General features: G+C 44.2%; 2 long non-coding RNA genes across 3 annotated transcripts in view; one reads left to right on the top strand and one right to left on the bottom strand.

Moving 5' to 3' along the window:
- LOC135984244 (uncharacterized) overlaps nt 1-22,319 on the bottom strand; it is a 31,602-nt gene extending 9,283 nt beyond the window's left edge. The window contains exons 1-3 of one of the 2 annotated variants that reach the window (XR_010602167.1): nt 13,439-22,319; nt 10,003-10,061; nt 7,026-7,118 (exon numbers count right to left, since the gene is read on the bottom strand). This is a non-coding gene — a long non-coding RNA (uncharacterized LOC135984244). Of the gene's footprint in view, nt 1-414; nt 7,119-10,002; nt 10,062-13,438 lie in introns of those variants that run through there. The other variant, XR_010602166.1, reaches the window with a different exon arrangement.
- Nucleotides 8,783-10,385, top strand: LOC135984245 (uncharacterized). The gene is made up of 2 exons (XR_010602168.1): nt 8,783-8,965; nt 9,958-10,385. It is a non-coding gene; the product is annotated as an uncharacterized LOC135984245 (long non-coding RNA).
- Nucleotides 22,320-25,722: the final 3,403 nt, after the last annotated feature.

Genomic DNA, 25,722 nt, shown 5'->3' on the forward strand with positions numbered 1-25,722 from the left:
TACTCTAATATAGGAAATAAATGTATTGTAAAATAAACAAACACCTTTTGCTTTTGCAGTGTACCCATTTGAATGTGAGACACTCAGGTTCCACGTTAATCTTCCATCTCTTAGGGGTGCGTGAAGTGGCTCAGTTAAAACAATAGAACTTTGCCCATCTCCTAGATTGAAGATTTTATAACATCCAAACAAAGTTTAGTGAAGAATGCCTCCCTACTGAAGGGGTGGAAGGATCCTAATGCAGCCACTTGTCTCTGGGTGAGTAGGGTTCTATTGGGTCATTTAAGAGGGAGCAGCCAGCCTTCTCCTCTTTGTGCAGCACAGGGTGATGAAGTTTGGGCAATGCTCTGGCATTGGGGAACGTGGTAATCCTCTCTCTGCTGAACTGAATACGCAGTTTCATTTTGACAGACTTGGATGTGGCGCATTTGGGCAGACTCTGAAAATCACCTGAGCCACCCACCTTGCCTTAGGATTTAATAAGAATTTAAATTTAGTGTTAAATTTTAACCCTTCCCTGTTCGGATGTGCCTGAACAGCATTCTAATGCTTACCCTCTTTTTTCGGTGGCCTGGGAGGAACTTCTGCACTAACCTCTTTCCCAGCCAGAACACTCAATGACTGTATTCCTGTGACACAAACTTCCACAAAACATTATCCATATTCAACTTTGGAATTCATTTCCCATCCACCTGAGTCCAAAATAAGCTAAATCTGTTTACCTTTTGGGAATGTTGCAAAGCCCATCCAAGGTTTTGATCATTTCTGGAGGGGGGAGCATGGGAAGCGCTATAAAAAGGGTGGGGTATTTTTGATTTATCAATCTAGGGTGGGGATTTTGGTTATATGATATGAAGATTATGCTGGATTTTAAATGATTTTGTTGTACTATATCAGAGATGCCTAGAGAACAAGTGGAAGGGTGCCTTTCTTACTAGTGGAAAAAGAAGGAAACAGAGAGAAGGAAAATATTTTCCATCTTTTTATTACAATATAGTTTGAAAGTTTGGTACCTGAATCTTAAATGTACAGTAAATTTTCACTATGAAAGAGATGTGTTTTTTTCAAGAGTCAAAAACCCACTGTGAACAACATTTTTTCACATGTGCTAAACAAAGACACAAAGAAATCTACCTATATTGACAGGAAAGCATTAATCTTATAAGACAAATTCTCTAGCTATTCCTAAGGCAGGCAATTTTTACTGGAGTACTGTATGTGTTATAGTACAGCCAGGTGTATCATAGCTGTAGAAGCAGCTGTGCTATCTTCATGCAGACTAACCAGAAGACTGTTCAATAGCTTTCGTCTTTTCTACTGGGGAAGGATAATCTATCATGCTGTTGTATAAACCACATGTACAAGGACAACCCTTTTAAAGGACATTTTAAATACTGCCTTCAAGATACACTTTGGGCCTCTTTACTTATCTCATTGACTTCTGTTCTGCATATATAGGTATTACACTCAAATCCCTCAAACACTGACACTCCACACAAACCCTCCCCAGGAAACATCCACCTTGTGAGGTCTCCTGTCAGTCATCTGCCCTCTGATTGAGATCCCAGTTCCATGGTTATGTTCTACTCCCATGAACCGCTTTGCATCTCCCTGCTTTTCTGCTTATTGGTAAGAGAATCAAGAAGCTCCCACATTCACCACTCTGCCTCAAAATCAGGTGTTTCCTTCTTTTGAACTGTAATAAAACAAGCTAAAAAGAAAATATATTTTGTTTGAATAACAAGGTTTTGATTCTGCTTCTTGTTTCCAGTATTCCAATACTGAGGCGATGGGCATAATGTACATGCATTTGAGTGTAATAACTCTCCACTTTATTACTTATTTTTTAAGATAGTCTCCATTTTATTGGATGGATAAAAAGTCTGCCTCAATCCTGCTCCCACACAAGCCAATACTGAAACTCCCAAGACTTTAATGGTGCAGGATCAGGCCCATAGAAAGGAATACTTAGCATCACAGCGTATATATACCATGAGCCAGATTCTCAGCTGGAGTAAATAGACTGACCTTAAGGGCACTACGCAGATTTACACAAGCTGAGTTCTGGCCCTGACGCTCTAGCTGATACCATAATGTGAACTCATCATAAGCACTGAATTGGGACTCAGGAGATCTGGATTAATTCTCAGCAGAGCTCTGCCACTGACTTCCTTTGGGACCTTGGGCAAAGCACATAATTTCCCTGTGCCTCATTTTCCCACCTGTAAAATGGAGGTAAAGACATTGCCTTTGTCTGTATCTCTGATTTAGACTGTAAGAACTTTGTGGCAAGAACTTTATTTACTGTGTGTGTTTATAAGACTAGCTCAAAGGTCTCGGATCTCAGTTGGGGTCCCTAGTTGATACTCTATTAACAATAATGATTCTTCTACCTCAGAACAGAAATGTGTGTAGGTGTAGAGGGGGACTAAATCCTCCATTTCTTTTTCCCTGACATGGCATTAGCAAATCATTATTCAAACAATTATATTATGTGCTTATGTCATCTTTTTCCAACACACACCAAACACACAAAGAGAGAGAGAGAGTATCGAGGATGTGTATCTTCAAATACTCTATACATCCCATATAGCTTATTCTCCATAACACCTGTGAGGTCTCTCATCAAGCTAACAAGCAAATTACCCAGGACAGGGCTGGCCAAACTCCTGATAAAGGTTCTGAAACACAATGACACCCTCACTCCTTCTTCCTCCCTTGTAAAATCAATCAGACTTTACACTTTAAATAGGCAAGTGGCCTAAAGGGACAATTTCCCCAGATTGTCAGGGTCCTGGGAAGAGAACTGAGGAGGGGCTTTCCACTTGTCATTTATTGTTGAAAGAAAATGGGTTACATGGATTTATAAATCATCAAATATAGAGAAATATTTTAAAATAATCTGTAAACAGCTGAAGGTTTACCTCCTAGTTGTCATTAACAGGCTTTATGCAGTAAATCAGATCTTTCTGAATTTGCTAAGGTGACAAGTCGTTGCTAGAATGAGTTAAACTCAGTTATAGGAGTACAGGAGGTGACTGATGTAATTGAGCATGATGCATCAGCCTGGGAAATTTAAAAAGACACAGTTTGCTGAAAACCATGGCTAACAGGGCCACAGACGGCCGGCTCTAGGCACCAGCAAAACAAGCTGGTGCTTGGGGCGGCACATTTTTAGGGGCGGCATGGCCGGCGCCAGAATTCCGCCCCTAAAAATGTGCCCCGGCCGCCCTAGCTCACCTCCGCTGCTGCTGCCACGGTGTGCGAATCAGCTGTTTCGCGCGCCGCGGCGGCTCGGGGTCTCCCCCTCCCTCCCAGGCTCTCAAACCTGGGAGGGATGGGGAGACCCCGAGCGGCCGTTTCGCGCGCCGCTGCTCCCCCTCCCTCTTAGGCTTGAGAGCCTGGGGGGAGGAGGCAGGGCTGGGGATTTGGGGAAGGGGCGGAGTTGAGGCGGGGCCGGGAGTGGGGTAATTAAATAAGGGGGGGGCGGCCAAAATTGTTTTTGCTTTGGGCGGCAAAAATCCTAGAGCCGGCCCTGGCCACAGATTAAAAAAGAGCTAGGAAACCTATAAAGACAGTTACAGCAAAACTGCACTGATTCACAAGTCACTAACATACATGATTTATAATTTGCACAAAATCCTGGCAGTCTCCCAATTTCTCAGCAAAGATTTAACAACAGTGTGATGTGAGGCCTCATATTACTAAGGCTTCACTATTACAAAATATACAACAGCATTTAAACAATTAAAACTGAGCTTCAGTTGTTCAGATAAATGATCAGAGACCATTTTGTGATGCATTGTTGCTGAAAATTATTTGTTCATTTAGTCCTTAGTTTGCTATGGGTTTCCCACTTGTCAGTGCAAATTAGCGAGGCTCTGCTGTAGTGACTCAGAGATTTCAAAGCCCTTAAGGCATCATTGCTAACACAAGACAATGAAATATCATGAGTCAGGCCCCAAAACTCATGAGACTGGGTTAAAAATAATACTTTTTTGGTTCTCTTTGCCTTCTGGTTTCTGAACCTTTGGAGAGCATTTGAGTAAAACTGTGTGAGTAACTGATTCTTCTGGTTTGGTCAGCTAACTGAAAAACTTGAAAAAAAATCATGCTGGGTTGAACAACACGTTTCATTCAACCTGAAACAAACCTTTTGGGTTTTGAGGGTTTTTTTTAACCTTTTTTAAAATAAAATTGAGGTAAAACTTGAAAAGTCATTTTGAATCAAAAACTCAAAACGTTTTGTTTCAAAAATGTTGAAACAAAATGCTTCAATTGTTTGGAGGGATGGGATTTCAACCAAAACTATTCGGTGAATTTAACACACATTTGTGAAATGTTTTGGTAGACCCAAATTTGCGTTACTTGTTGGAAAAATGTTTTGTCTGAAAAATTTCACCCATGAGTCACATTTTCAAGTTTCTCTCCATAACCAGAACCAGTAGAAAGTTATTTTTTTAAATTAAAGCAGAGATGCTCATGTAACCCGTTGTCCCCAGGAACTGACACTATGTAAAACATCCATTATTGTGAGAGTTGGGCTAGAATTGCAGAAGTTGGCAACACTGTAAAAGGGATCAGTGACTATCAAACCTGACCTCCTATACAACCCAGGCCATAGAATGTCACCCAGTTAGTCCTGCATCAAGGACTAATGTCTGGTTGAACTACAGCATATTTCTTAGAAAGAAATCTAATCCAGATTTAAAGATTTCACGAATCCACCACATCTTTTGGGAAGTTGTTCTCATGGTTAATTACTCTCACTGTTAGAAATCTGCACTTTATTTCTAGTTTGAGTTTGGCTAGCTTCATTTTGCAGCCATTGGATTTTGTCAGATTAAAGAGTCTTCTACTACCAGATATCTTCTCCGTGTGTAATTTATAGGTGATGATCAGGTTACTTCTTAAAACTCTTTCCAATAATCTAAATGGATTATGCTCTTTAAGTCTCTCAGTGTAAGGCAGATTTTCTAGTCCCCAAATCACTCTTGTAGCTCTTTTCTGAACCCATCCGAACCTTTCAACATTCTTATCATGTATAAAACCCAGGCATATTCTCATATACACATACGGCCAGCTTCTGATCTCAGCTACACCACCGTCAATTGGAATCTTTAGCCACATTTGCCAAAATGTTCAAATATGAGTCACAAAAGTGAGTTCTATTCACAGTTAGACACCTCAATAAGTGACTTGATTTCCAGGGCTGCTGAACACTCACAGCTCCCATTGAGGACAGTGAGAACCATGGCTGCTCTGCGCCAGTGAAAACTATGGTGTTCAATTCAATTTGACATTATAGATTTAGGTGCCTAACCTGAGGCCAGAATTGTCAAATTTGATTGTCTAGGTGTTGTCTGCTTATGAAAATGTAATGGTGCTGAGAGATACCAGTCCATTTGATCCACGAAATTGAAGTCCTCTCCTAGGTTATGTCTACACTTGGAACTAGGGATGAGATCCCCTGCTTGAGGACACATACTCACTCTAGGTCACAGATTGTAGCCATGCCATCATAAGGAGTTGAAGAAGCTAACCACCCCAAGTACATACCCACCGACACCACAGGGGCATGCTCGGGGTGGCTAGCCTGTTCTGTCACTCGTGTTGCTGCAGTTCTACTCTATTTTTAGCTTGATCAGAGCTAGCGGGGGAATGTCTCCTTGAGCTGGGAATCACATCCCAACTCTAAGTGTAGACATACCCATAGATTCAGCTGAGCAATCACCACGTGTCCTTGTCAATGCATCTCAGCCTGGAGGAAATGACACCTCTGTAGGGTGACCAGATAGCAAGTGTGCAAAAACAGGCCAGGGGTGGGGGATAATAGGCGACTTAATAAGAAAAAGTCTCAAAAAACGGAACTGTCCCTTTAACAATGGGACATCTGGTCACCCTATCTCTAAGAGCTTGTCTACACTACCCGCCGGATCTGAGCGCTCTCCCGTCGACTCCAGTACTCCACCAGAATGAGGAGCACAAGCGAAGTTGACAGGAGAGCAACAGCTGTCGACTTACCGCAATGAAGACACCACAGTAAGTAGATCTAGGTACGTCGACTTCAGTTACGCTATTCACGTAGCTGAAGTTGCATATCTTAGATCGACCCAGCGCGATAGTGTAGACAAGCCCTAAGACCAAGGAGGAACTCCATGCTGATTCAATTCCTGGCCAGGAAGCTGAGGATAATTAGCCAATTAGGGCTAATGCTGATAGTTTTCTGACAACGCCTGTCTACTAGGAAATGGAGTGAAGCCATGAACTCATTGTACATAAGTCAATTAGGTGCTATCACATGATAGTGTGTTTCAGTAACTAATACCAGCTTGTGACAGATTTGAACCAATAACATGGAATCAGAGCTGGACAAATAATTTGTAATGAATAATATACTTTATTGCTTCTTCTTCTGTTTGTGAATTTGTCAGCTGACGTGACAAACTTCTGGACAGTAGGTTGTTTCCAAGCAGTATAGAATGAAACACTTGAGCTGTTTTGATGGGACATTGGACACACAACATGTTTCTGTCCCCTAATTGCATAAACACAACTTCTAGCAGCAGGTTTCTGGTGCAAATACAGAATTTGCTTTCCACAAATATGCTGAAGTGCTTGCTTAAATGTCCTTTGTTCCATTGAACATTCCTTCCCATAAATGCATTCACGAGAATATTTCCAGAAAATGAATACAAAAGGGCTGCAATCACAGGAAAAAAGAGAACTCATTTAAAATTCTAAGGAAGATGGGCCAGACCCAGACTCCATTGGAACCTTTCCATTGATTTCCATGGATTTTGGCTCAGGTTTCATCTGCAGATAATAACTATTTTTTTGCAGATGTTGATTGGCTCTGTTTAGAGGCACTGTATTCTAATACACTCACTCCCAAAAAAAGAGTGTTAAAATAAATGACATTGCCCAAAGGGGTTGAATGGATGGAAAACATTTAGCACTAGTTACAAAAGCAAGTTGGGCATGTCTCACATTGTCAGGATTATTTGTACAAACTCAATATTTACATTAATCAAGGTGAAGAAATGATTCACAGTCAGACAACTGCTATTTCTTTTGTTCAGATCTGATTGGCAGCACTGGATTATATGGTGCAGTCACTGTCAAGACAAGAAAAGTGTCAACAATTGAAATGTAGCTGTTTTTTTACAAGTGGGTAAAAGCTTGTCAGATATAAAATTGTGTCCAGCTATTGCAAACACTTTGTTAAAATCCGAAGTACCCTTAAAAGAAAGACACAAGCTTTGTGTGTGTGTGTGGTGGGTGGGGGGAAGTAATTCATTAATTTTTTAAAAATTCTATTAGAAATGAACTTGAGGTAGATCCAAATGTTTCTAAAGCTAGGGGTACATGGGTCCAGGGCATCTCTATTGCAACCACAAACACCACAACCCTCTCCCAAAGATAGGGAGGTCAGGGTGAAAGAGATGGCACATAGATATCATGATTAGCATGGTTTACTATGTATAATAGACAGAAGCAACAACAGCTCCACTATAAGACTAGCCGGGCATGAGTCACAAACTAGAAAGACAGGTAAAGAGTCAATCATGTCTGGTACTTTATCATTACTATAAAAGGCCAAGATTGACACAAAGGAAAGTTACACCAAAGAGACATTTCCCCATTTACTCATTTTTGGATGCTCTTGGCACCAGCTGAAACCAGTTCAAAGGACACAATATGCCATTTTATAAGGTAATTTTGCTTTGGCACTGTTTAGTTTGTTAATTCTTTTAAATGTGTGTGCCAAGCAGTTTCGCGTCATGCTACATGTGGTAATCTCTTCTTTCAATGATAAGCACTCATGAGACAGATTAAAAGAAAAACATTAACTACTCAAGAGTAGTTGCTGAACATACACTGCTTTCCCTGCTCTTTGAAGAATTACTGATACACTAAGTTCTTTCCTCAGCAATAAATGGAGCTGGGGGACAGACTACTTTACACAGCAAGTCAGATTTCTACAAAATACTCAGCGGAGGACAGGGCTTAAACTGGGGATGGCTTGGGCAGGGTATGTCATGCTGACACTCCTCATGGTGCTAGAGCCTTGCAGGACAAATAGCAAGAAGCGGGCTTCTTTGGGTGCTGAGACATTTTGGAAATAAACCTTTGCTTTGCTCTAAGTAGAAAGTATGACAATGCTGTCTAGGGCTGGGATTGTCAAAGGAGTGGGAGTTACACTTCTGTTGAATTCCAATGGGATCTGGGTGCTTTGCTCCCTTAGTCCCCTTTGAAAATCCCAGCCTAAATATTCACAGTGCTGTCCTAAAGCCTTGCATTCCCCCACCTCAAAAGACTACTGTGGGAGCTACCTTGCACCTCTAGTAAACAGCATAATCTATGAGCACCTAAAATGGCACACAAGGAATTAGGTGCATGATGCATTTCCAAAGAATGTGCTAACCTTTGCTTCTACACTGCAGGCTAGATCCTGGCTGGTGTAACTCAGCATAGCTCCATTAGACTGGAGCAGTGGATCAGATTGAAAGTACAGAAGATACTTTGTTTTGAGTAATCTGGTTTGGGCATTGGCACCTCTTTCCCACAGGAGATACTGACTAGAGCCTACTGGAGGGCTGGAAGGATGACCGTGATGGGCTGCAAGAAGGCTCGCTGTCAGTTCAACCCATTTTGGTCCCCAGAAAACAAAAACCAAAAAGGACTCGGCTGCTTTCTTCTCTCTTCCTTGACTGTCTGATTCCTTCTTCCTGCCTCTCACACTTCATTGGTTTGCCTAGGGAAATAGGAGGAACAGGCTACAAGAGCAAATGATTCTACTTTAAGGCGATGCTTTGTGCCTGTGCAGAGAATTTCATTCCTTAATCACATGCTAAGCGTGCAATGCCTCTCCCACAGGAGAAAGTCCCCAAGCGAGAGGGCTCTCCCTATGGGCAACCCTGATTTTCCTGCATGGATTGGAACACATGTGCACCTCTTCTAGGTATGTGCAAAAGGGTGTGCAACTTTTTTTTGTATATGCTTATTACCATATTTGGGTCTTAAAGCACCCATCACAGTGGCATGTAGGTGCCATACCTTAACTGAGCTGCTTAGGAACCAACTCAGAAAAGTTAGATCAAACGCTGATTTAACTTTTAAAAGTTTCTGTTGAAGGAATGGATAAAGGTTTACGTTCTTACTTTAACTGAATTGGTTCACTCATCTCTAGTTTAAATCAGAGTGTTTGTGTTTCACAAAGGTTTCTACTATCACAAATATACACCTCTGTGCTACGTCATCAAGTTCTTGACATCTGAGGAAGATTTGAAATAAGCTCCTGCAATTTAAGTCAAACTGGAAAAGATCTTAGTTGCATATAATGTAGGAACATGAGGTTAGCCGATGACCTCCTAGCACATTCTCTTTTTTTACACTTCATAATTTCTATCTTTTATCTTCTATCTATTTTGCTGCCAAGTACACACCCCACAGGAATATCAGTGGGAGCGACAGTCTGCAAAATACTACATGGTCTGTTATGTAGCTCTAGTACTTTTTACCTTCCAGTGAAAGCCACTTTTAAAATCAGATACAGACTGAACAACTGTCACTGAGCAAATCAACTCCAAGTAAACACAAGGATCACATAATTTATCTGGTGGTGAGTGTTGCTCACAGGCATGTTGGGGATGGATATTGTCCAGCCAGGGGAAAAAGAAAATCTGTTTGCTTTTGTTTCTAGGAGAACACTCATGTGTGTCATCACGTACTCCCACAAAGGGGCTTTATGAATTAGTGCCTTGAGGCTACGATTGATATTGTTGTTTTAGTTTACAGAACTGAGTCGGATGATGTATTTAAGCATATAATGGTCAGGATATGTACTGCTGCAGCACTTTATCTATTGGCACGTTCACAAGGGTATTAGTACTTTCCAGAAGTTTTTTGTTGATATTTCTCAGATGTTGCATTAATCACTTTTTTTTTTTAAAGACAAGGAAGAGACAAAAACAACCGAAAAGAAAATTGAATGCTCACCTGGAAATGAATTGACTCAAGATCTGACCAAAAAAATCCACATAGGAGACATAGGATTCCTGTGTTTCAAACAAAAGGGTTTGGAGAAAGCTATTCAGCAAGTGGTAAGACAAGCGGAACACTCACGCGCAATGTGTTCTCAAAACACACACTCCATTCCAATTTTCATGGCATGAAATCTTATTTCTCCTCCTGACTCAAAGTACTTCAGCTTTCTATACGCATGGTGTGTCAGTACTGATCAGAGTAATGTATTCCGCATGTTACTCTGATTGATCTTACCAATATGCTTATCCGAGCTTGGATGTCCCAGCTATTTAGATGTTGCTGTCCAGCTCCACATATTTACGGCAATACAGTACACTTGGGTACCATGAGCCAAATTTGCAAAAGCTTTACTCACTTTTTACTCATTCTTTACCAAAGCAAAACTCAGACTTCAAGATCACATTTGCCTGAGTAATGACTGAGTAAACACAGAGTAAGGAGGCTTTCAGGATTTGACTCAAATGTAGGTGTGTTAAACAAGAGCACAAGACTAAATAAAATAATAAATGGAATAAGCCAAGGAATTATGGTGGTTTGCAAGTGGCTACAAGTGTCTTATATTTGTAACACTTGAAGGTTGCTTTCTTTGACATTTGATTAATATAATTTTCCTTTTCCCCTAGTAAAGTATTTTAACAGTTGTAGGAGCATGTACAACTAATGTTATGTTCTCTGATCTACAGACACTTGTAGCTGGTGACATATCACCTATTAAGTACATGGTTTTTAAAGGTAGCCTGACTTCTAGCACAATGTGCTGTATTTAAATGTTATGACCAGATTGTACTTAATAGTCACTGGCCCACATTGGGTCCCTGGTTGTCCCAGGTGCACAAAGGAAACGAGAACACTGCACTCTCCGTCAGACAGATATAGTCTGCTCCACACTCTCCAGCTGGTTCTGCTGGCTGGTGCAAACAGGGAGTGGGGCTCCTGCTCCTGACTCTCCCACCCTTTCCTGGAGCTCTCCTGGAGGTGGTAGGACAAAGCAGTCCCTGCACTAGGAAGAGTGCAGAGACAGATTGTGCTGCCCTGGGGGCAGGAGTTTCAAGTAAGGAATCAAGCACTATTTTGACCTTAATTAATTAGAGCTCAGATCTGCCACCCTTACACTGCAGGTCAAATTCAACCCTGGCATAACTTGGCAGAATTAAATAAAGTTATGTCCACTGGCACCAGAGCTGAAGTTGGCCCAGCAGCTTTATGTATTACCTTAATTAAAAGCACGCTTTACACTCCTGTAATTCTACTTCCAAAAACACAGGTACAGGTCTTGTAGGCATCTTACGCTCTTCCAAACCTTGAACTGCTTTGAGCCTCAGGAGAAGCATTTACCCAGTCCTTCCTCCAGCTCAGGCAAAAGAAAGGGAGGATCCACCGTTTCCCAGATACACACACAGGGTTTGTTTGTTTGTTTTATTTCTGCTAAGAGTTTACTACATTTTCAAGGACCAGGCATATTGTTAAAGGCAGTGTTGTGTTCATGTAACTTTTTGTCTTCAACTGAACTGTCTCCAGTAATGTCAACTATGTATTCATTGTAATCAGCGACTGTGAAGGTTCTTGTGTGATATGTATCAGGGAGACAGCTCACTCCACACTACATTCTATCCCTGTCTCAGCCGAGCTGCTGTACACAGTTAGGCAGTCTTGGCTTCAAAACCGCTTCCCTAATAATGTCATTGGTAAGAGTGCGCATTTTTTGCCTTTGTCTTAGACCCAAAGGTTGTTTTCATTTAAATAAATCATAGAGTTCGTGCCATAATTAACACATTCTTCCTCCTGTGATTGAAGCTGTCTGAAATGAAAAGCAGGGGGTAGGATATTGGGTTTTTTACACTCCCTCCACTATAATGAAATGGCAAGAGGATTAAGTGTATGTTAACAAGGTAGACTCCACGGTTCCACATGACAGAGGGTGCCCTGAAATCCTTCCCACAGCAACATGCTGGTACTCTTCAGGAGCCCTCTGGCACGCTCCCTGAGCAGCATCCTCCATTCTGAATTCTCATGCAACCATGCATACTGGGGTATGTTGTATCCCACAGTGCATTGCACCAGATGTTGCAAACATTGCAAATGGAGGCTGGATGAATGCAGGTGGAAAGGGAAGGAGGAAGTGAGTTGGTGTGACCAAGGAAAGGAGGGAGGAAAAGAAATAGAAAGATACAGATGGTGGGGGGAAATGAAGTGTTAGTAGGTCTGGAGACCGATATATAGGTGAGAAGAAAAAGTGGGGGAGATACATAGGAAGAGTAAAGATGTAGTAAATGGGAAGAGAATGTCAGCAAGGGGGAGGAGAGAAGATGAATGGCACTAAAATAAAGTAGCAGAAGAAAAAGGGAAGAGAGAAGGTAAAGAAAAATCAAGAGAAGAATGTTCAGAGTAGTGAATTTTATTATAGGGTTCCATGCTCCAGTTTATATTATACGGGTGCCTCTCAAGGCCAGGATTTAGAGATTTTAAAATATATTGTTGACTTGGGGCACATGGCGAAAAAGAAGTGTGCCGTAATATTCTTACCAGTTGCACTAATATACCTATAATTCAGCTCTAGAGTACAGCACACAAATAAATGGTTCAAAGCTTGCCGTGCTGGACTTGATACATTCCCAGAGAATGGAACGGTGGCTGATATACAAAATATTTCCTCCTGGAGTGATGCCATGGAAAGGTTAACTACCATGCACATACCACCAGTAACAGTGCACAAGTTGCAACTTGTATTTTTAATACACTCCTGAACATTTGCTTCCTGATCACTGCAAGGCTGGAGTCACATTCTGAGCACTATTTGAATAAGCCAATCAACTTGAAAAGCAGTATCTTGTTCCTAAGGGAAAGGGAGCTTTATTTCTAATCTACAAAAAAGATTTAAACATGAAAATAAATGACTATTCCATTATGGGGAAGAACGCAAGACCGTGATTGACCTAGTGAACTCATGTTTCCTTTGATGCACCATGCTACTTAGAATACATAACAGGGACGTGTGGCCCCAGTTCAGCAAAGTACATGTATAAATTTAAGCACAGGTTTAAGTCCAGTGAATGGAGCTTAGGCACATACTTTAGTGCTTTGCTGAATTGGGGCAATAATGAGCATCTTCCATTAATTAAACAATTAAAAAACACAAAGGGCCAAATTCATCCCAGGTGTAAGCTGATCTAGATGTATACAGGTCTGTTGCATCTTACGTGCATTTAACATGCACGATTTCAGCTTTATGCGGTCGGCAAAAACAAAAAAACAAAAAAAGAAAAATAATACTGTACTTGTAGTCTGGGTGATTCCGTCCGCCATTCAACTCAATGTAATTTTGACTATACGCGATTTTTGCTTTACGCGCTAATCGCAGAACGGAACCCCCGCGTAAGATGAGACTCACCTGTACCGTGTTGGAGCAGTGGTTGCAGGATCAGCCTACTCTACAGCAGACACTAAAGATCAGCTCAGGAGAGAAGGGCTGGGTGTGATGGGCATATGGTTCTAGAAGATGCCTGCAGTCTTGGACCATCTTTGCTGAATATTGGTGCACTGTGGTTCAAAAATGAACGAGCCAGTAGATATTATTTAAAGCTCTTTGTAAAATCAATCACAGCAAGGTGCAGAGTCTTGCATAAATTTCAAGAGATCTTGTGCTCCTGTGCACTAAACATATTTTTAAGCCTTGGTCTAAGTAGTATCAGTGTAAGTGAAATCAACTCCGTTTGCTATGATGACCTGTCACTTTCTTAATGTGCAACTGGCAGAGTTTCCATAAGAAGAAAATCATATTTGCTTTAAAACCTAAACTAATTATATAAAGTAACCATATTCATAATCCTCCTTGATAAACCTCTAAATGAAAGTCTAATTGGCATTTGCCTGTTCTTTCCCTCGGTGTTCATATGGGATAAAATACAGTGAAATCAATACTAAAATGAGATTTTTTTAGGGGATTTTCTGTTGACAGTATTGCCTGTAAACATTAACTGATTATTTATCTATCCCAGGGAATGGTATGCATTGGAAGACAATCGGTTTGCAATGGAATGTGACCTTGGCTAGTCTACAACAGTTAAAAAATGCCATCCCTCTGACGTTATATTAGTTTGACGGAAGGGCAAACTAACTAACTATTAACTATATACATTGAAATAGTTTGAGAAAAGCTTCTAATCCTTAAAATGACTGCAGTTCATTTCTGTGTTTTCCATTTAAAAGTACTAATAATAGTTTGTGTGTGTGCCTTTCACCCAAGGACCTTCTCCAAAACATTTCAGAAACTTTAGTTTAAGTCTCACAACATTCCTGTGAGATATGTATTATTATTACCAGTTCTACAGCTCAGTTTTAATTGAGCTGATCAAATTACATAGTGAGTCAGTGGCAGAACTGGGAATAGAATGGAGGAGCCTTGACTCCAAATCCCATGCTCTAATCAATAAACCACCTAGCCTAGCTCAAACCAGGTACATTAAATGGTGAAACAACCAGAGAGCTTGCCTTTCCCTTATCACTTAGATCATCATTATATTGGTTTGATCAGCCAACCAAAACGCAAATCCTCAGCTGGTTTTCAACAGCCATCAGGTCATTCAGGATGTTAGGAGTTGTCCTTATCTCTGGATACCCAGGCTTTACTGGCCTCTACTGGATCATGCAGTCAGTCATGATTGGCTGATGTAGATTTCTGGGGTGGGAATGCAAACCTAAAAACATCCTTTGCAGAGTATTTTAGGAAGCCTCGTGTTTTGAAATATCGACCTGCTTTTTCCTGGCAGATATGGGGTAATCTGAGGAGGCTGTGTGAAGTTTAAAGACAACTTTCATGGATCAGCATTACACACAAGAAAAATTCCCATATGCTTATTCTGTTCCCAGTACAGAGGAAGAATGGAGGCCCTTCCACTAAAACCGTACCTTACTGGCTGCTTTTGAATGCTGAACATCTATCTAATCATTAGATTTACAAGTGGCCATGATGCACCATCAAGATATCTCAAAGCTACTTGATATCCATATTTTTCAAGACATTAGTTGAACTATGATGAATCTTTTCACTGTCTCTAGATTCATGCTCAGAAGCTAACCACAGGCAGGGCCGTCCCTAGCTATTCTGGGGCCCTATGCAGCCCCCCTGTGGGCCTCCGCGGGGGGGGGGAGGAGGGAGGGCAGCGCTGGCTTGGGGAGCTGGGGAGAACCACCACCCAGCACTCACCAGCAGTGCGGCTGGGGCCAAGTCGCTGCACTCCCGCCACCAGTGAGTGCAGCCCCGGCCCTGCTGCAGAGCTCAGGTGAGTGGGAGTGAGGCTGGGCAGGGGCGGGAAGAGGTGGGGCTGGGGCAGGGAAGGGGTGGGGCGGAGCAGGGGCGGGGGCCCTGGGGAAGAGCCGGAGCAGGGGCTAGAGCAGAACGCAGCAGCGCAGGGCACCAGGAAATGTGCCCCACATTTCCTGGTGCCCTACACAACTGCGTACTTTGCGTATGGGTAAGGACAGTCCTGACCACAGGTACTCACATAGTCATTGCCAAGCTAACATCGCATTATCTCCTAAGTATAGTATCTTCCATTCTTGTAACAGGGAACTTATCTTTACATTTCCCCCTTCTAGATATATCAGTTGCCTCTCTACACTATAACTTAACTGAGCTAATGACATGAGTTGTGTCCATACAGAACCTGGCTAATTCTCTATTAGTAACTATGAGAGCTAATCTTGTGTAAACCTCACCAGCACTATTGGCTGCCATAGGGCTGTCTTCCTATAACAAAGTAATAACACTTATTTTGCTGTGTAGGCAGAATCCCCTAACTGTGCCAATCTTCCTTTCTTCCAGCTTTCAGTGATGTCAAATATCTCATGACCCAAGCAACATTGCCCCAAACACTATTTGTGCTGCCCCAGTGAGCATATAGACTGGATGCAACCCTCTTGCGGAGTCAGTATGGAACAGCTGCCCACAATGCCCTGCTGCAAACACGTTTAGGCAGTGTGCTAAGTGGTGGATGCACAAACAATTGGCATATGGTTGTGTTGTGGAAAAGGCTGCTGTATGCACACAACTCAGCGATGGTTGTTATAATTGGGTCAAATGGGGGTGTCATGACCTAGTTATAAAAATACAGTTGTACTTATAGCGTAGATAGGGCCTCAGGCAACACTTCTAATTTAGAAATAACATTAAAATGCAGCTGCTTAATAGTTTCAAGACTGTTTAATTAGCCAAATATAATTTATTCAGTCATGCATATGTGGATTGGTACTCTCCCACTATGGCCAATAATGGTCCTTTATAGTGAGAGTTCAGCTACATGGGTAGACATAGCAACTTTAGGAATAGAGTCTGTGGTCATTTTACACTTCAGAAGTGGGACCTGTTGTTAGCAATTGAACCTTTGGGCCTAAAACCATATTCAGGTATTTCAGGGGTTCCCAAACTTGGTTTACGGCTTGTTCAGGGTAAGCCCCTGGTGGGCCACGAGACGCTTTGTTTACCTGAGCATCTGCAGGTACAGCCGCTCACAGTTCCCAGTGGCTGTGGTTCTCCATTCCCAGCCAATGGGAGCTACGGGAAGTGGTGGCCCGGCCCGCGCTGCTTCCCGCAGCTCCCATTGTCCGGGAATGGCGAACCGCAGCTACAGGAGCTGCGAGTGGCCATACCTGCAGATGCTCAGGTAAACAAAGTATCTCGCGGCCCACCAGGGGCTTACCGTGAACAAGCCACAAACCAAGTTTGGGAATCCCCGAGGTACTTGATTTTCAGAAGTGCCGAGCACCCAACAGGTCCCACTGATTGAATGGAGGCTGTCATGTGCTCCGCACTTTTGGAAGTCTGACAGGTGCCCAACTATGGACTTAGGAGCCTAACGTTAGGTTCTTATCTTTGGAAAACTAGGCCCTCGTAATCCATGCCTTGCAAATTGTGATTTGCTACATGTAATCATGACTTTGCTGCTTATGTTTAGTAGTTTTGAAATTAATCTCCTTTAATGCAAAGTAGAGATCAATTAACAATTCATAAATGTTTTTGTGAAACATCATTTTGTCTTTTTGGGGATTTTACAGCCCTGAATCTTTTTTTGATTGTTTGTTTGTTTAAGCAAGTACATGTAGGTAGTGAGTTATCATATCTTATATATGAGGACTCACCCCAGGCCAGAATAAAATAGATTACATTTTTCTTTAATTTTTGAATACCTAGAAGACTCCTGGGTATTAAGAGCAATTATTTTTTCATCACTGCTAGAACAAACAGTCTCTCCTATTTTATTATTTTGGCTTCCTTCATTTCTGTTTTTCTCTTTTTGAAATCATGCCCCAAGGGCTACAGTTGTGTAGATATGTTTGTAGAAGATTATAATTGAGAGACACTCCCTCATAAGGGAGAGTATTATGAACATAGGAATTTGGAGATGTGCCCTGGAGGCAGGGGTTGGGAACACCGCATGACTGTGTGTAGCAGTTCACCAGAGATGCTCTCCAGTTTGTTTTATTAAAATTTTATTTCTCTCTCATTCGATGGTTTGTTATTTAATGAACTCCAAGATCATTACAACAGTAACTCCTTATTGCGCATTGAGCCACTTAGAGCCTGAATCTTCATTTTCTCAATTTCAATAGCTCTACAAAAGCCTAAACATCAGCTTCCTGCAGCAGTTTGTACTTCACTGTGTCATTTTGTATTCCACATATAAATCTTTTCTTGTAATAAGGAATCATTTAGATCTCCAGAGTCACATGATTGAGTTTTAAGCATTAAATCATTCACATATGCATCAACTGGTTCAAACTGTCCTTAAATGCATAGAAAAAAAACCCCCAAACAATAAGCATTTCTCAGAAGAATTATTTTTCTGGGGAAAAGCTACAATACTTATCAAATTTGTCTATCATCTGTACCTTTTTTTTTTTTAAAATAGAATATCAGGGTTGGGAGGGACCTTATGTGGTCATCTAGTCCAACCCCCTGCTCAAAGCAGGACTGTAGAGGGGTGGACTCACCCCTGTGTCACCTCCTGCTGGTTGGCTCCAGGAATTAGCTCATTTCAGTGTTGGAGCATCCCCTGCAAGCCAGTGATCCGCCTGTCCTCCAGCCCCCATGTCCCTCCCAGACCCCGGTGCCCTTTTATCTGGGGTGCTGCCCCCTGACAGTACACCCCTCAGTACTAGGGTCTCCCCTCCTGGGGGAACCCCCACCCATTATCCCTACCTCGCCTCAGAATAAGGCCACTGCTAGTCACCAACTAGCCCCCGCTCCCTGGGGCAGACTGCAGTATAGGCCACTCATCACAGGCAAGGCTGGGTTTGGACCTGTTGCCTTAGCCTACCCCTGGGCTGCCCTCTGCAACCCCCAGGATCCCTTGGCCTCCTACTAGGCTGCAGCCTGGGACTTTCCAGGCTGGAGCTCCCCAGCCTGTCCCCAGCCCTGCTCCACCCAGGTACTCTGTCTCTCGCTCACTGCAACCAGACCCTTCTCCATCTGAAGGCAGAGAGAGACTGCTGAGCTCCTGGCTCCCAGCCTTTTTATACAGGCCAGCTGTGGCCTGATGGGGCCATGGCCCAGCTGTGGCTGCTTCCCCAGTCAGCCCAGCTTTTAGAGCTGCAGCCCTCTGCCAGGGATATTTTAAGCCCTTCCAGGCAGGAGCGGGGGACCACCCCGCTACAAGGACCAATCCCCAGACAGATTTTTGCCCCAGATCCCTAAATGGCCCCCTCAAGGATTGAGCTCACAATACTGGGTTTAGCACGCCAATGCTCAAATCACTGAGCTATCCCTCTCCCCTTCTACTGCCTCCCTTGTGAAAGCATCATATACCTGCAAAATTGAGGGGGCCTCACATAGGGAAATATTAATGCACTTTAGGTATCTCTTGCAGGCCCCACAACAAAGAGGAACATTTAAAGTTGTTATTTAAACTGCTGTGATTTTTCTGCAAGGTCTTCTTGCAAATCCAGTGGACTTGGAAAAAATAATTGGTTCAATATAACTTCTGGCTCTATGTAATGTTTAATGAGCAGGCAGGAGGCTATAGAAGGGTTGGTTGTAGAAGGGACACCACACTTATTCACTGCAGAAACACTCAGGCCAGGATTCAGCAAAGCACTTACGTAGGGTTACCATATTTCAACAATCAAAAAAGAGGATGGTGGGAGCCCTGCCCTAGCCCTGCCCCTGCCCCTGCCCCTGCCCCTCCCACTTCCCGCCCCCTGACTGCCCCCCTCAGAACTCCCAACCCCTCCCGCTCCTTGTTCCCTGACTGCCCCCTCCTGGGACCCCTGCCCCTAACTGCCCCCCAGGACGCCACCCCCTACCTAAGCCTCCCTGCTCCTTGTCCCCTGACTGCCCCCTCCTAAGACCCCCCCATCCTAACTGCTCCCCTAGGACCCTACCCTACAAAACCTTATCCACCCCGCCACCCCCTGACAAACCCCCGGGACTCGCACACCCCATCCAACCACTCCCCGCCCCCGACAGATCCCCTCCCCAGAACTCCCGACCCATCTAAACCCCCCTGCTCTCTGACCCCTACTGCTCCAATCCCTCCCCACCCCTGCCCCCTGACAGCCCCCCCGAACTCCCAACCCCCTGCTCCTTGTCCCATTACTGCCCCCTCCTGAGACCCCCACATCCTAACTGCCCTCCAGAACCCCACCCCCTACCTGTCCCGACTGCCCAAAACCTTATCCACACCCCCGCCCCCTGACAGCCCCCCCAGAACTCCCGACCCATCTAAACCCCTCTGCTCCCTGTCCCCTGACTGCTCCGATTCCTGTCCCCACCCCTGCCTCCTGACAGCCCCGCCCCCAGAACTCCTGACCCATCCAACCCTCCCCCTGCTCCCTGCCTCTTGACTGCCCCCTCCAGAACCCCCCTGCCCCTTCTCCGACCCCCTGGCCCCCTTACCGTGCCACTCAGAACAGCGTGTCGGGCTCCATGCGGAGCCCGACTCGCTGCCGCGCTCCCCCACGGAGCGCATAGCCCGGTTCCCGCCCTCGCAGAGTGCTGCGGAGCGGCGCACTGGGCAGCAGGGGAGGAGGAGCAGGGAGAGGACCTCCAGACTGCTGGAGGCCTGATGCGAATGGCTGGCGATCTGCGAATGCAGGGAGGGGGAGGGGACGAGAGAGAGGAGGGGAGTGATCTGAAGCTGCAGGGGAGAGGAGGAGGGAAGCGGAGGAGAGGCTCTGGCTGCCAGAGCCCCGTGCGAGTGGCTCGATCCGGTTGGCTGGCCTGTCAGCCGTGCCGCGCTCTGCATGGGGCGGGGGGGGGGGGGAATCCGGACATTTACAAATTCCCCCCGGACACTATTTTTAAACTCGAAAAGCCAGATACGTCCGGAAGAATCCGGACGAATGGTAACCCTAACTTACATATGTGCCTAACTTTAATCATCTGCCTAAATCCCACTGAAAGCTCACTCAAGTCAACAGGATTTAAGCTCACGCTTAAGTGCATGCGGACTTGGGACCTCAGATCAGATTGAAACTGCTAAGGTTCCCGGAAATAGCTAGTGCCTGATTCTCCACTGTAGTCATTTACAATGAACAGACATGGAAAGTGAACTCTCTCACTCCAAGAGATGGCCTCTGGAAGACAAGCAGGGTTGAGATGCATGGGAGGGAGGGGGGCTGTTTGGAGAAGCTTGGATATCTCCTGCATCTGCAGAACCTGTTTTGTTTTGGATTTTGATATTAAATACTCTCAAATAACTGCTCACAAAAATAGCCATGAACTAACAAAAAATGTTCAGCCAATAATTTGAACATTGAATGAGGTAGTGAAAATAATTATCTATTCATGGATAACTTACAAACAGTAAGAGGTGAAATTCACAGAATAAATAATTTGTTACCAATTATTTGCCCAGCTTTTGTCTCTGTTATGGATTCCTTATGGTTGTTTATTCCCTCCAGACAAGTTTCTCTCTAAATGTAATCTGATCTTGAAGTATATGAACTAATGGCAACTGTTATGCAAAAGCTAACATAGGCACACAGGGCGGAGTGTCACCTACAAAACAAACCAGTGGCCGTTACTAAACTAACAATTTTAGCTCTTATTCTCATGGGAAACCAGGTTTAGTAATTCTTCATTAATATATATATTAAACTACATATTGTTTGTTTATGTTTCTCTTTCAGTTGCACATGAGAAATCGTTACAGGTTAATCCAGCTGAAATAGTATTTCATCAGCCATTCAAAATTCAGTGTGTCTCTCTCTTGCACAGATTTTTAGACAGACACGTTCCTCACTCAGATTCAGGCTTCCCTCTTAGGAATGGGTTATTTTATTAAAAGTCAAGAAACAAGTGGGAGTGTCTTATACGGTGGCTCCCAGACGACAATCTAAATCTCAAGTAGCTGCCATCAGAAACCAAAATATACACCGTACAGGTTACCTTTACTGGAATTAAAACACTGTCAAACAGCATTTCAGCTATTTAGATATCTGTCCTGGTTCTGTCTCTCAAGGACTAAAACTGCACTAACTACAGTAGCAACACATACAGAGGTGCTGATTGAAGAAATAACTATACAGTCACTGTAGTGCCCTATCTGCCCATAAACTTATGTCTCCAAATTATTGGGAGTTGCTTGATGGCAAAAGTTCCTTGAACATCAATGGGAGACTATATCCCACGTAAAGAGGCAAAACATGGGTTATATTGTGATCCCTTGATCTGAGTGCAGAGGAGAAGTTCTGCTCAATGATTTTCCTCCTCCTGCACTGAGGGGGGTGTTTGCTGTCTCTGTGACACCATCCTTCCCAGGCCCTGCAGAGGGCATCCCTGAGTGAGTCCACTGAGTGCTGTGGAAATTGTGAAAAGGAGGACATGATGGGCAATCACAGGCTCTGGTGGAGCTGTGCTGACATGAATGCAAGGGAAAACAGCAAGGCGCTTTGAAACAGAGCAGCAGCACAGAACTTCCACAGCAATGGCACTATGCCTCCTGCAGATCTACCACCATCTGTGCAGATGTGTGGGATTTGGGAGCTAAATCTTCTGCTTCTTCCAAAGGGGTGGAGGTTGGGCAAACTTCAGGGAACAACTGAATTTGGAATTTTCCTCTTGTGGATTTTCCTGCATGAGGGAGTGATCTAGGCCATTTCCTTGTGCTTAAACAGCTCTTGCTTTAGCCTTTTACTGTACAGATGCACAGAATTCTGAAAGGAAACATAAAATGTCTTGGAAACTCAATTTGAGAGATGCATTCTTGAAACCTTTCTTTTCAGTTGCACCTATGTAAATCCAGAGCAATGCTTCTGATTTCAATGGAGTTATTTCAGATTTATACCCGTGTAACAGAACAAGATGTGGCAGATAAAATACTGCTTTATAATATTTCCCATACAACTTTCAGCTACATTTAAATTATTCCATTGGTAGCTCAAGAGGATGGCTGTTTTTCAGTGAAGGATCACTCTGTAAATGTTTTCTTTGTTAAACAGAAATACCAGCATTCATCCTGTTCTCTGGGAATGTGGGACTGACAGGTGTTAGGGTTCAAAGATCAGAAAACAATAGTGTTAACTTTGGAATGGACATGGGTTCCTGACCTACAGTGTGATGAGTGGAAAATTCACTCATCAAAGCCCTGGGAAATTAAACACTCCCCATTCTTATGGCTCTTTCATACTGTATTAGTTTTCCTTCATAAGGGTCACTTACCATTGCTGGTTCATAGTTTAAAACAGAACTAAAGGGTTTGCAGTTGGTATAGCATTGTGTGCCTTACTCTGCGTGTGCTTCATCTCAACAGAACAGTTCAGATTCTAAACGGCTGACATCCTGAAGGGCTGTATTGATAAACTGGGAGTCATGAGGGGTTTTTAGTCAGTCTCCATTAAGATAATACATGTGCTTTTCTAATCTTGTTCTTTTGGTGGGTTTTATGGCCATCTGTCTGTACTTATGCAGTGAAATCCTGCCTCATGATATCAGGAATATTATTGCGCATTGTGGCCCAATGCTCAAAAATGGCTATTCCTTATACCAGAATGACAATAGTAAGCCAGTGCCCTCAATGTGAGATTGACATTGCCAGGCGTTTATAAAATCCATCTTACTTTTATGCACAATATTTGCCCTTTAGTTCTTCCACTTTTTCTATATAAGCGTTCATTCCATGTTATTTGTACATTCCAGTGCGACAACTCCAGGCATCTCATTTGGCTTTGCCTTTAAGTACAACCTGTATTTATCCCCAAATAGTGCTTTTGTTCATAAAGGCTGTAATTTACTCACCAGCATTTCTTTCTGTTGGTGGAGTTTTTCTTTGATTTACCATTGTGATTGCTTCATCAAACTCACCCCTACACATGACTGAAGAGGCTGAGATCTGAGAATGTGTGTATACGCAGGCAGAGGTCCCACCCTGCTCCAACAGGAGCATTCACACAGTGTATATAGTCCAAACTTGCTTTCTTCCTGGGGCATGCCTTTATTTGTAACAGTGATAAAACAAAGCTCAGGCAGAGCTTTCTCCCCAAACTTGGGTAGGGCTTTCCTGCAGCACCTGCTCTGTCTGTCCCAGTCTCTCACTATGGCCTGGTCTACACCACATGGGTAGGTCAATGCAAAGCAGTGTACATCAACCTACCTGTGGAAGTGTCTTCACTTCAATTTGGCTCTCTGCCAGTGTAAGTGCCCTGCCACACTGACTTAATACCACCTGCCCAAGAGATGTAGAGTCAGGGCTGATGTAATTAGGTTGACGCAGCATCACTGTAGACACTATTACTTGTGTTGACTGTTACTGGCCTTCCGGAGCTGTCCCACAATTCCCCACACTGAGCGCTCTGGTCATTGTTGGGAACTCCACTGCCCAGGACTCAGATAAACAGAAGCTGCCCCACCCCTCGAAAGCCCAACAAATTTTTGAAATTCCTTATCCGGGTTGCCTGGTGAACACACCTAGCAGCTCTCCATTGTTGTGTGCAACTGCCCAGCTGACCTTGCCGGCAGAGTACCTGTCTGGAGTACACGGGAGGTATTGATCTCCTGGGCCTGTGGGGAGATGAGATTGTGCAGACACAGCTCTGATCCAGCCATAGATATGTGGACATCTACAATCAGCCTGCTCAGGGGATGCAGGAGAAGGGCTACAACAGGGATGAGCAGCAGTGCCATACGAAAGTCAAGGAGCTGCAGCAGGTATACCGGAAGGCCAACAATTGATCTGGTGTGCAGTCACAGACCTGCTGCTTTTACAAAGAGCTGCATGCCATCCTTGGCAGAGACCCCACAACCAACTCCAACATCACCAGGAATATTTCTGAGAAGCCCGAGTCACAGGCCCCTGCCATGAATGGCAAGAAGGAGGTGGTGGATGAGGAAAAGGAGGAGGACAGGCAACTGGGATCTCTAGCTGCGCAGCAAGTCAGGACCTGTTTTTGACTCCACCGCAGTCCAGCCTGTCCTGACAGTTGAGCACAGGCAACCCTTATGCAGGGGAAGGAGCCTATGGTAAGTGTGCTGTTTACTTTGAAATTACAGGGATGGTACCCCCCAAAGTAGCAGGACACATCTTTTGATTTGCTCATTTTTAATTGGGCTAGAAGAGGTATTGGAACAACCAAATGAGGCAGAATTAGGCAGTGGGACCCATGAGGAGGAGTTTGTTTATGTGCATCGGGAGGTCCTGTGAATCCTCCGTAGAGATCTCAAGAAAACTTTCATGGAGATACTCTGCAATCCTCTGCTGAAGGTTTCTGAGGACAGCTGCTTTATTTCTTTTTCCTCTGTAGAACACTTTCCCACGCTCCTCAGCAATTACGTTAGCAGGCATCATTGCAATACACACGCTAGCAGCATATGGGCCTGGGCAGTATTGAATCGCCAGTAGCAGCTGTGCTCTTTCTGCCTCTATTACCCTCAGGAGAGAGATATCAGCTAAAATCACCACTGCCTGCAGAAAATGGTGCCAGTATTCAGATCCATTGCCCTATAAAACTAGTATCATGCAAGCAAACTGTTCCCTCCTCATGTCCTAAACTTCTGGAGGGCCACACTAATTGTGGCTGGTGCTGTGACTGGTGCGATGCTGTATCAATCCCAAGGAGAGGTGAGAATGTGGTGGTTACTACTTTTGGGGAGCAAGGAGAATGAATTCAGCATCTTCAGTTTCTATTTCTGTCATGAATACGCTGACAATGGTACCTCTGTGTGTTGTATCTGCCACTGCTGCCATTGCGGCCTTCAGGGTTCTCCCCACCCACTTCACCCTGCGGAGTGCCTGAGCCAGATACGGAGGAGAAAGAAAAGGACTGAAAACCAGTGCTGCATCAGAGAATGGTCACAGCGCCTGGAGGATCATCGTTGCAGACAGCATGGACAAGCAGAGCCGTCTCTAGCGTGTGGCCAATTGGGGCGACCACCCCGCGCCCCACGCTTTTGGGGGGCCCTGCGCTTCGTGAGGAGGCCGGTGCCTCACGGGAAGGTGAGGTGGGAGACAGATGGGCAAGCGGGGTGAGGAGGCGAACAGGGAGGTGAGCGGCAGGCGGGGGGTGGGGAGGAGCCCCCCTACCAACCTCTCCCTCCCTCCAGCGCCTCCTGCCCGCCGATCAGTGCCTCCCCTTTCCTCTCAGTGCCTACCGCCTGCCACAGATCAGTTTCACCGCATCTGGAGGCACTGGGGGGAAGGGAAGAGGGCGCAGTGCGCTCGGGAGAGGGGGCGGAACTGGGTA

This window comes from Chrysemys picta, chromosome 6 (genome assembly GCF_011386835.1).
Source record: "Chrysemys picta bellii isolate R12L10 chromosome 6, ASM1138683v2, whole genome shotgun sequence".
Taxonomy (NCBI): Eukaryota; Metazoa; Chordata; order Testudines; family Emydidae; genus Chrysemys; species Chrysemys picta.